Here is a 10884-nt window from a genome sequence, read left to right on the forward strand (position 1 = left end):
GGACAGAGTCTCTCTCTATTGCCCACGCTGGAGTGTAGTGGTGTCATCTGGGCTCACCACAACCTCTGCCTCCCAGACTCAGGAAATCTTCCCGCCTCAGCCTCCTAAGTAGCTGGGACCACAGGTGCATGCCACCAGGCCTAACTAATATTTTGTATTTCTAATAGAGACAGAGTTTTGCCATCTTTCCCAGACTGGTCTTGAACTCCTGGGATCAAGCGATCCGCCCACTTCAGCCTCCCAAAGTGCTGGGATTACAGGCATGAGCCACCACACTCAGCCAGCTTTTTCTTTTAGCATGCTTACAACCCCAAAAATCAGACATATTTAATTATGGGGTTAAGGAGCAATTCAGACATGCATCTCTCAACTTCAGCACTAACACTATTGACATTCTGGTTCAGAGAATTGTTGTGAGAAACTCTCCTGGGCATTTTTGGAGGTTTAGCAGCATCCCTGGCCTCTACCTACCTCTGCCTCCCAATCATGGAAATCAAAATGTGTCTAGACATTGTGTATGTCCCCTGAGAGACAAAGTTGCCTCTGATTGAGAACCACAGCTCTAGATAATGGAGTTGGAAAGGCTGGTGCATCATCATGGATGATAGGAAGTTCTGCATTATTGCAGTTCCTTCAGTGTGGTTTCTACTTTACAGGGTGAACACACTTTTATACTTCTCCTTGACAAATCTGAAAAATTAAATTGAGAGTTCTGTAAAGTGGCACTGAATTACGTGGTTGACTGCTGAGGCTTCTAGAGGATTAGCCATACTTGACTAAATTAGCATTTGGGATTATGTCAGCATGGGAACTCAGAAAGTAAAAGCCAGTGAGGTGGGGCTTTGATTTCTGTGTTCTAAGTGCTTTTTAATTTTGATGTAAAAAAAGACAAATGGCTAACATTGCCCACATTTAACTCAATATCACACACACACACATACTCTCTCTCTCTCTTTCTCTCTCTCTCCCAAGTTCCCAAGTTTCTATGCTCATTTTCTAGGTGAGACAGCAAAAATTCAGAGCAAATAAGCCCACCAAACAGCAATTTCTTTTTTTTTTTCTTTTTCTTTTGGAAACAAAAAACCTCACCAAGTTCTCAACCTCTAGGGAGAACTTTATCCAAGTTATTTGCTGCATCTACCTATTAAATGATACCAAGATCTTTGGAGAATATCTGTTTCAGAGATATGTAAAATATAATATGTGTCATGCCTAGCATTTTGATTACATCTTTCCCTTAAAGGCCACTAAAGACTCTGTAGTTTAGTTAAGCCTTCAAATTTAAAGTGATCAATAAAAGCATAGATTAAGTGACTCATCTAAGGTGATGTAGATGGAAAATGAAAGACTGGGAAGTGAACGCCAAGGAGATTTTAAAGTTCCTTTTCCTGAGTTATTTTATCCCTAAGTTCTATCTTCTGTCCTTTTATTTCCTCATTCTGCTCCCCTTAGCTTATTTTGTCCATACAGTGTTTGGCTCAAAATAGATGCTCAAAAAATATTTATCACTCAATGAAAGAAAACCTCAAACCACAGATACCATGGACAATAAATCAATTTCCTATTGGAGATATTATTTGCCTTAGAAGACATTGTAGCTATTTAAAAGCAAAAGTGCTGATTGGCATCACTTTAAATTCATGGCTAGAGATCTCAAATACATGTTCAACCAGTGCCTGGCAATTCCACTGCTCAGGACTTCCAATTCCCTGCTTTCTCCAAAACAGTTCACAAATGAACATTAGAAATTTCACAGACATCTTTGGTGGACAAATACTAAAATAAAACAAAGTTTGGCCCACTACAGCACTTAAAACGTCTGCTTGTGATGGAGCATATCCACAAACAGTGGGATATGTAAAAGCCAGTCAAAAATCTCCACTGAAGTTTCAAAATGAACAGCTCCTAAGCCTCCACACACCGCCATTTGAAAAAATAGATGTCATACCTTCCTTTCTTTTCAGATATTCCATGAGCATAAACATAGACACAACAGAATCTCATTACACTTGTTACTCTCTGCCTTCTCCATTCAATCTCATGTCAAGGAAATGGAAAAGAGACTCAGGTAAGTATACCTCCTAATATCCTTGTTGGAGGAGTTCACTGCCATGGCAACCTCATGCACCATGTGTCACATGGGAACACTTGCAAAATCTCACAAGTTCTGCACGTTGCTATAATCAGAGATCTGGGCACTTTGGATACTCTGTTTCTGACAATCGTCAGAGCTTGAAACCAAAGTAATGGCCTTCCAGCTTGCCTGAGTATACTTTCCTGAGAAAGCTTAATGGGATTCATGCTATGCAGTCAGATTCATACAGTATTTCACTTTCATGGTAGCTTTGATAGAGATCCAAACGAGTACATCCAATGACAAAGGAACAGATACATAAATACATCTCACTTTTGCTCCTCTGCCTTGCAGTACTTCAACTATTGCAGTCACCCATTATGTCAGTTCCCTACCTCCACCTTACTTTCTCAACCATCTTTTCCTTCGAATACAGTGTGAGCACTGCAGTTGGAGTGATATTTTTAAAATGTGAATTTGACTGTGTCATCTCTCTGCTTAAGACTCTCCAGGATCATTCCACTCTCTGGAACTCCCTAGCCCCTGCTTCCCTCTCCACCTCCTGCTTGAGCCACTGTCCCAGTATGTTCTAGCCTCCAGTTATCTCAAGCTCTTCCCTGTCCTAGAGTCTTCATGTGAGCAGCCTCCCAGGCTAAGAAATTTCACCCCCGACTCATTCTGCACCTGTCTCCATTCAAACTGTGCCTCTGCAGACACGTCTTCCTTGAGGACTTTATCTACATAGGTCTCTGCTTTCATTCTTCATTGATGTACCCCAATTGCTTTTTTCATAGCAACTGTCTCAGTTTTCCTAAATACTTACTTAGGAATAGTTGTATTGACTTACATATTTCATCTTCTCTCCACTCAAAGACTGTAAGTCTGTGTTTATTTCATCCCCCACTGTAGAACAAGTGTGTAACTGTGCCTGACATGTAGTAAGCACAATAGATGTTGGCTAAATGAATGAATGTATATCATCATAGAAAGAGGTAACAGCATTAAAGGGACACATTTGCCTAAGAGACCAAATTTAAGCTTTCTGCCCAGCAATTATATATACCCAATTAGTCCTCTTTATCTTTTTCTGCTCTGCCCTCTTGCCCCCTTAACAAATTTGGTATTTATAGGAACTCAGGGATTTTCAACATGGTAAGACCCAGGGAAACCCCAAATCGGTCCAGTGCTTGTTTCATGCCCAGATTTTGACCCCTGCATATTTTAAGAAAATCTAACTTTGATTAATTTACAGTTAGTGAAACTATTTCATCTAATTGCCTCATTTTTTTTTTTTTTTTGTAAATCAAAACCTTCTTTCACTGACACAGGAAGTCATATTTTGTCAAAACTAGATGAACATGAACCCAGAGAGACTTAAATTCTATTGTAACCTCAAAAACCACAAAAATGGAAGGAATTTGGGAAGTCAAATGTGTCCCTGTGCCTTGTCTATAGGGTCTAACATTTTGTTCATCTTGTGAAGATTTGTTTCCAGTTTCACCCCTGCCATAGTTCTTGGTACAGGCACGTGATACGATGGGGAGATTCCCACTTTAGAAGGCAGTTTTCACAGTAACTGCCTTTAGCCTTTGAGTTTCTAATGTAACCTTTGAAAACAGCTGGTCCAAATTCCATCCTGTCCCAGACCCACACAGACCTCCTCTGCATTATGTTCAATTCGAGGACAAAGGAAGTTCAGGGAGGAACACTGAGCAAGATGTGATTTGGCCAAGTAATTACAGCCACTTTGCAAGCAGCCACCCGGAATGCAGATTTTATTAGCTTTTGTTTTACTTATTTTTAGAAAAGCCTTTTAAATGACTGACAGATCTATATACATTTATGCTTTTTTTTTCAAAGTTGAGAGGGAAAGCTTAACCCTCCTGCATACTGTTTGACCCACGAAAATAAACCCTTGACCTTTATGAATGATACCTCCTCATGACCAATTAATCCCCATACACGAAGACCACTACCGTCCTTAATTCTCCCCAATAAAGTATAACCTTTAATTAAATAATTTACCTGACAACTTCTAACTCTGAATGAGAATTGTATACAAGCAATATAATGTAAGAGAAAAGAAATCGATCTCTAAATCTGGAGTCAGACAACCTTAAGCTTTGATCTTAGCTCTTTCAGCTGTAAATTATTGACCTCAGTTTTCCCATCTGAAAAGCAGAGCTAAGGAATAGAAATGTACACTTCAGAGTTACTTTGAGGCTCAAATATTTTAAGGCAGGTAAAATATTTAGTAGAGTGCCTGGCATAGTCCCACATTTGAAAGTTATGAGAAAGAGGTATTTCCATGCACTCCTAGTAGGAATACAAATTGGTATAACCACTTTGGGAAATGGTACAAAAATATTGAATTTTAAAGCTTGTGTATTTCAAGACCTAGCAAGTCCGCTTCTGTTTTTACTATTTATACCAGAGAAACACTTGCACCCAAGGAGACATGTACAAAATACTCAGAGCAATGTGTTTTGTAATAGTGAGAGACTGGAAACAGCTGAAGAGTTCCTTATTTTTAAGGAGGAGAGACTAATTCCTATAAGAAATGCCCCTACATTTTTGAACAGGTTAACAGTTTGAGGTGGAGGTTTACAGGTAGCCTTCAATGTGGTGATTTAGTGACCCAGCTTTCTGTGACTCTGCTGTCCCTAGGACCTTGGAAACTTCTGCTACATCCTTTGCATCTAGTTAGCACATGGTGGATGAGAAAGGATGTGGAAAATTTCATGAAGTGTCAACAGATTGGGCCTGGGAGTGCCATATATCACTTCTCTCCACAGTCCATTGGCTAGAACACACTAATTTAGTCATAGTTAATCATGATGTAGTCTAGGTGCAGGTTCAGAAACGTAGGGAACCAAGGCTTTGATGAACAACATCTCAGTTCTGACACAAATACAAGATTAAAATAATGAGATAGGTCTATGTTTACTAGCAAATGGGGCTTCCAGGACATATTCTGTGAAAAACTAAGCAAGCGACATGTCATCGGGTGGTTTCCTGGGAAGCAGACTATGAGATGGAAGTTACTGTTCTGGAAGTTTATTAGGAAACTTCTTGGCATCAGCATCTAAGGAAGCAGGACTGGGCGAAGACAGAAGTTGAGCTATGATGTGGGCTCCACAGCAGCCTCAGCCACCCCACAGGCAGCTCTGAGGCTAGGAAGATCTTTCTGAGTTGCCCCAGTCTGTGCCAATATGGCAAGACGTTGGTTGTCTTACAATGAGCTTGCATGGGAACTAGTACCTTGGTACCAAACGGAACTGGATCAGACACTGACCATTGCCTGTCTCGGCAGGGGTGAGCCTGAGGGTGAGGTGGCTATTGCAGCAGAGGTGGTTCAAGAAGGGGCTGAGAGATGCAGACAGTCTGCTGAAAGTGCTCCCTGATGAGGCAATGAGTCCTTCAATGAAGGGGGATTTGGGCAACGCATAACAGTGTCACCCCACACAGCTAAACCATATAGGTAGGCTATTATTACTGTAAAAACAAAACAAAATGCTTATTTTCTCTGACGAAATTTCTATGTAAATTCATAGAAAAAACTTGGATGAAAAGCTGGCTGTTTTGTATAATAGTAATTACATATCAGAGAGATGTGGCTCCTTTTGAGTAAGGAGGCAGGTCTGAGAGATTGAGGGTAAATGTCAAAAGAAACTTCAACTGTATCTATAACTTTTAATATTACTGAACAAATAAAATGAATTGCTATTTTGCTTACCTATATGAATTTAATAAGACTATTATTTGAGGTGGGTTTATTGTACAAGTATGTATAAGAATATTAACCCAGACGATATTCTACATGTGGCAGGACCTTCCATTGCAGAAGCATCACATAAAAATAGCTTTTATTTATTCAAAGATTGATCGACTTTCCTTCTTTCTTCTTCCTCCCACAGCTTTTTGGTCAATTCACTGCTCACTAACATCTCCATCAAAGGGTGACTGGGTTGGGGCGCCGGGTGTGGGGAGGAGAGGAAGGAAACGAGAATCGGCAGTTTCCATTACTTGCTAGCAACTCTGGTAAATAGGTTTATTAGGGGGAAATGTTGAAAATCAGTTATTCAGATTATCTGAGCCTGTCAACCATGCATGTTACACTCTCCTTCCATTAGCATAGACTCAGGAGAATTGGCCCTAATTGCATTTGCAGTGATAGTGACTGAAACAAGATTGTTTAATGATTATGTGTCTCCTTAAACTGATTTTTTTTCTTTCAAATGGCACATCCCGACAGAATACTTTGAGGAAAAAGGCATTTTCTATTTTATTTTCACCTATTAAGCATCTACAAATCTTTCAGGATAATGGATAGTCTAGATAGACCAAAGACAACTTCTTTGAATTTGAAAAAAATATATTTTATCTTTTATTTTGGTCTGGCAATAGAATAGTTTATTTGGGATATACAGGTAGCAATAAAAAACATAATAGGATCAATAAGAGACATTCAAATATTTGAATGTCTTTCAATAATTGAGTAAATATCTGTTGAGTTTAGAGGATTTAAGAGCAGAGTTATAACACTGGCACTTAAAAAATATCTTCTAGGTTTCAACTGTAAAGACACTGAGTTTTAACCGAACAATTCCAGCCAATCCAATTTGAATCGTTTTTTTTCCTGGAATTAAAATGCTGTGTTGAAAAGAAGCTTGGAAAAAATTCGAAAGACTATCATTCTCATTCAGGTCACCACTTTACTTAGTGATTTTGAGACAGATTTCAGATTCTGACTCAGTTTGTTCAGTTATAGATGATTGTATGAGGAAAAAAACTACATTTAATGTTTTACACATATTTGTGTATTTATAACTTTTACCCCAACACTGATATTAATGAGCTATATTGTAGAAGGCTTTCATTGGTAACAAATGGAACTGGATCTTGACCCAATCACATACTGGTTATTTGATGTTAGTGAAACTAAGTGGCCTCTCCAAGATTCTACTTCCTTATTTGTAGCAAGAGGTCCCATATAATTCATGTATCACTGGATTGTTGTGAAGGTGAAAATGATAAAGTACATAGCATCATGCCTGAGACATAGCAATCCCGTAATAAAAGGGAGTTATCCTCAAATCTTAGCTATCCCACTAACAAGACACACTCTGTTTTTCTCCTTTTCTCAGGAAAAACACACATTGTAAAATAAGAATCCTTCAAAGACAACTTGAGGACGTCTGGGAATTCTGAAGCCTGAAAATTCCATGACTTCATAGCAGTATTCACTAATTCCACTGATCTAAAGACAAAAAGGAGGGTCAACTGCGTGCCCAAACTCATTTCTGATGATTTCTTCCATCCTACCTTTTCTGCCTCTCTGGGGTGGTTATGCCTGTGAAAACATCGAAGCTGTCAGGAATACAGTCGGCTTTCAAGACTGGAATGTCAAAGTAGAGTCTTCTTTTCCTCAGACCAGAAGAGTTTCCAGATCTAAACAAAGACAAGACTGGGATATAGGAGGTTGTACACATAAACAGCGCAAACACCTTGGGTAAGTCATATACAAGAGAGACCAAAACAGGGCAGGAACACAATCCTAAAGCTACATGAGATAAGAAGCCAAGAGACCCTGTCTGCAGGCTGATCTGTGTTGCAACCAGAGGCCAACTACACTCAAGAAAATTCTAAATGATGTAATTGGTCATGGGCACTTTCTTGCAAAAACGATCGATATTTTTTCTTATAGGGATAAAGCTTGAAAGCATGCGATGTAGCTCCATTAGGAAATATGAAGTGAGCTGGTATATTCCAGGTAGGTTAGACTGAGATCATTACAAAATTGGGCTGATTTTACACGGAGAAGAACCTGATTCCTAAAGGTGTTGAAGGACAAGATGGGGACAGTTATTAAAGTGTTCAGGTGCTGTCCTTTGTAGTCTGTAGCCTATTAATACACAACTGAACACAGACCCAAGAAAAGGGGTTCTACTCATTGCTAGAATGTAAACTCTAAGAAGATAAGGATTTTGTCTCTTCGTTTACTATTGTATTCCCAGCTCCTAGAAGAGTGTCCAGCACTTAGTATCTGTTGGTAAGTGACTGTTGAATTAATCAACCAGTGGTGAGACTTTGGAAAGCAGCTAGTCCATCTGTAAGACTGTTTTCTCATCTGTGAGATGAGTCGGTTAGATTAGATGTTTTCTAAGCTTATTCTAGTTTTAAAAATTGTGTGTTTCTATCAGAAATGATAAACGAAAATGTCCGTTCCTTTTTAATCTCCATCACCCATCTCACATCTTCTTTCAGTGCCTATGTGGTCTGTTTGAGTACAACCAACCAGGTGTAGGAAAGTTCTAACTGATATGAGACGACTTCAGTAGTCCAGTGACTCTCCCCCCCACCGCCCCCCCGTAAAGTCATTTGTTTAGTTTAATGTATATTATAAAAACAGAATTAGTTTCTCAATTCCATTTATAGTCATACGATAGTTTACTTTTCACATAAACTTAAGGTACAAGGAAGTCAACTTAAAGAAAATATTTTAAGTAAATTACAACGCAAGTTCTACACAGATGTAGCACAAACCACAATGGTAGGACACCAACAATCGCAATTTGAGAAATAAGCCTCTTCATCAGTACTCATGGCACGTATCTTAAAACCTGACTTTCACTAGTGCTCTCAAAGGGACTAAGTCACAATTCAAGTGACCATATCATTTAGCTGAGGGCCCTTTATTCCTGTTTATGATAAAATAATTGCCTTACTTGAACTTTTAAAAAATATACTTTTTCTGCTTCTGACCATAATGGGCTAGCTGCCATTAAAGAGACCATCTATCAGAAACAATTAGAAAACTGGATGGAATATACGAAGCCACTGTTTTTGGACAATAGGCAGCACAACACTATGATCCCTGAGAAAAAGGAAGGAAATGAGGTGATGCCTACAATTGCCCTGATTTTTTGCCTAGAGATACTATCCGAACTGCTACTCTGGAAAGGAAAACCCAGGTGAAACATGGGGCCTCACCGAGTAGAGGACACAGGGATCAATATTGGGAAAGCTGAAATGACTGGAATTTGTAGGGCAGAGTATGTGGAAGGAAGGAGCTATGTAGGGAAAGAGCTCAAGAAATACGCACAAAGGGTGGGTGCAGTGGCTCACATCTGTAATCCCAGCACTTTGGGAGGCCAAGGTGGGCAGATTACTTGAGGCTAGGAGTTCAAGACCAGCCTGGCCAACCTGATGAAACCCTGTCTCTACTAAAAATACAAAAATTAACCAGGCATGGCCAGATGCGGTGGCTCATGCCCATAATCCCAGCACTTTGGGAGGCCGAAGTGGGCAGATCACAAATCAGGAGCTCGAGACCAGCCTGACCAACATGGTGAAACCCTTTTTCCATTAACAATACAAAAATTAGCTGGGCATGGTGGTGCATGCCTATAATCCTAGCTACTCAGGAGGCTGAGGCAGGAGAATTGCTTGAACCCAGGAGGCAGAGGTTGCAGTGAGCCAAGACTGTGCCACTACACTCCAACCTGAGAGAGTGAAACTCCATCTCAAAAATAAATAAATAAATAAATATATTAGCCAGGCATGGTGGCAGGCGCCTATAATCCCAGCTACTCAGAGGCTGAGGCACAAGAATCGCTTGAACCCAGGAGGCAGAAGTCACAGTGAGCGAAGATCGTACCACTGCATTTCCAGCCTGAGTGACAAAGTCAGACTCTGTCTCAAAATAAAATAAAACAAAATACGCACAAGGATGTTCTTGAGTTTTTGGCTGATTATGAAACTATATAGGGTAAGACTCCACAAGTGAAAGAACAGCTACTTGGAAAGACAATTATTGAAGAACTATAAACTGAAAAACTACCAGAGCTCCTCCTGAACCGAAATGTATTCAAGTTCCAGCCAAAGTCGAGACACACTATTGAATTTATGCATCATTTAGTAGAGACTCCAAAATATTCATGCCTCAGTAGTAACACAAAATTGTCCCTACAATAAAACCTAGAGTAGCTCCACCTTATCCACAGTCAAACTTCCTGCAGCTTCAGTTACCCACAGTCAACTTCAGTCCAAAAATTTTCAATGGAAAATCTCAGAAATAAGCAATTCACAAATTTTAAATTGTACACTGTTCTGAGTAGCATAACGATATTTCAAGCCATCCCACTCTGTCCCACCCAGAACATGAATCATCCCTCTGTCCAGTATATGCTACCCTCCCATTGGTCGCTTAGGTTATCAGAATGACTGAGGCAGTATTGCAGTGCTTATACAGAAGTAACCCTTTTTTCGTTTAATAACAGCCCCCACATGCAAGAATAGCGATGCTGGAAATTTGGACAAGCCAAAGAGAAGCCACAAAGTACTTTCTTTAAGTAAAAATGTGAAAGTTCTTGACTTAAGGAAAAAAAAAGTCATATGCTGAGGTGGCTGAGATCTACAGTAAGAACACATCTTCCACACGTGGAATTCTGAAGAAGGAAAAAGATATTTGCTAGTTTTGCTGTCCCACCTCAAACTGCGAAAGTTACCACCACGGTTCATGCAAAGTGCTTAGTTAAAATGGAAAAGGAGGGGGCAGAGCAAGATGGCCGAATAGGAACAGCTCCAGTCTCCAACTCCCAACGCGAGCGACACAGAAGACAGGTGATTTCTGCATTTTCAACTGAGGTACTGGGGTCATCTCACTAGGGAGTGCCGGACAATCCGTGCTGGTCAGCTGCTGCAGCCCGACCAGCAAGAGCTGAAGCAGGGCAAAGCATCGCCTCACCTGGGAAGCGCAAGGGGGAAGGGAATCCCTTTTCCTAGCCAGGGGAACTGAGACACACAAC

The 10884-nt window shown here is 40.1% G+C and overlaps 1 long non-coding RNA gene across 5 annotated transcripts in view; it reads left to right on the top strand.

Annotated features, from left to right (window-relative positions):
• The window catches only part of LOC108531534 (uncharacterized), a 373151-nt gene that overhangs the window by 327621 nt on the left and 34646 nt on the right, over positions 1 to 10884 (top strand). For all 5 annotated transcript variants that reach the window (XR_001886196.1, XR_001886195.1, XR_001886197.1 and 2 more), the window contains one exon: positions 7222 to 7586. This is a non-coding gene — a long non-coding RNA (uncharacterized LOC108531534). The remainder of the gene's footprint in view (positions 1 to 7221; positions 7587 to 10884) is intronic.

The sequence above is a fragment of the Rhinopithecus bieti genome, unplaced genomic scaffold (genome assembly GCF_001698545.2).
Source record: "Rhinopithecus bieti isolate Rb0 unplaced genomic scaffold, ASM169854v2 scaffold_8601, whole genome shotgun sequence".
In the NCBI taxonomy this organism is placed as follows: Eukaryota; Metazoa; Chordata; class Mammalia; order Primates; family Cercopithecidae; genus Rhinopithecus; species Rhinopithecus bieti.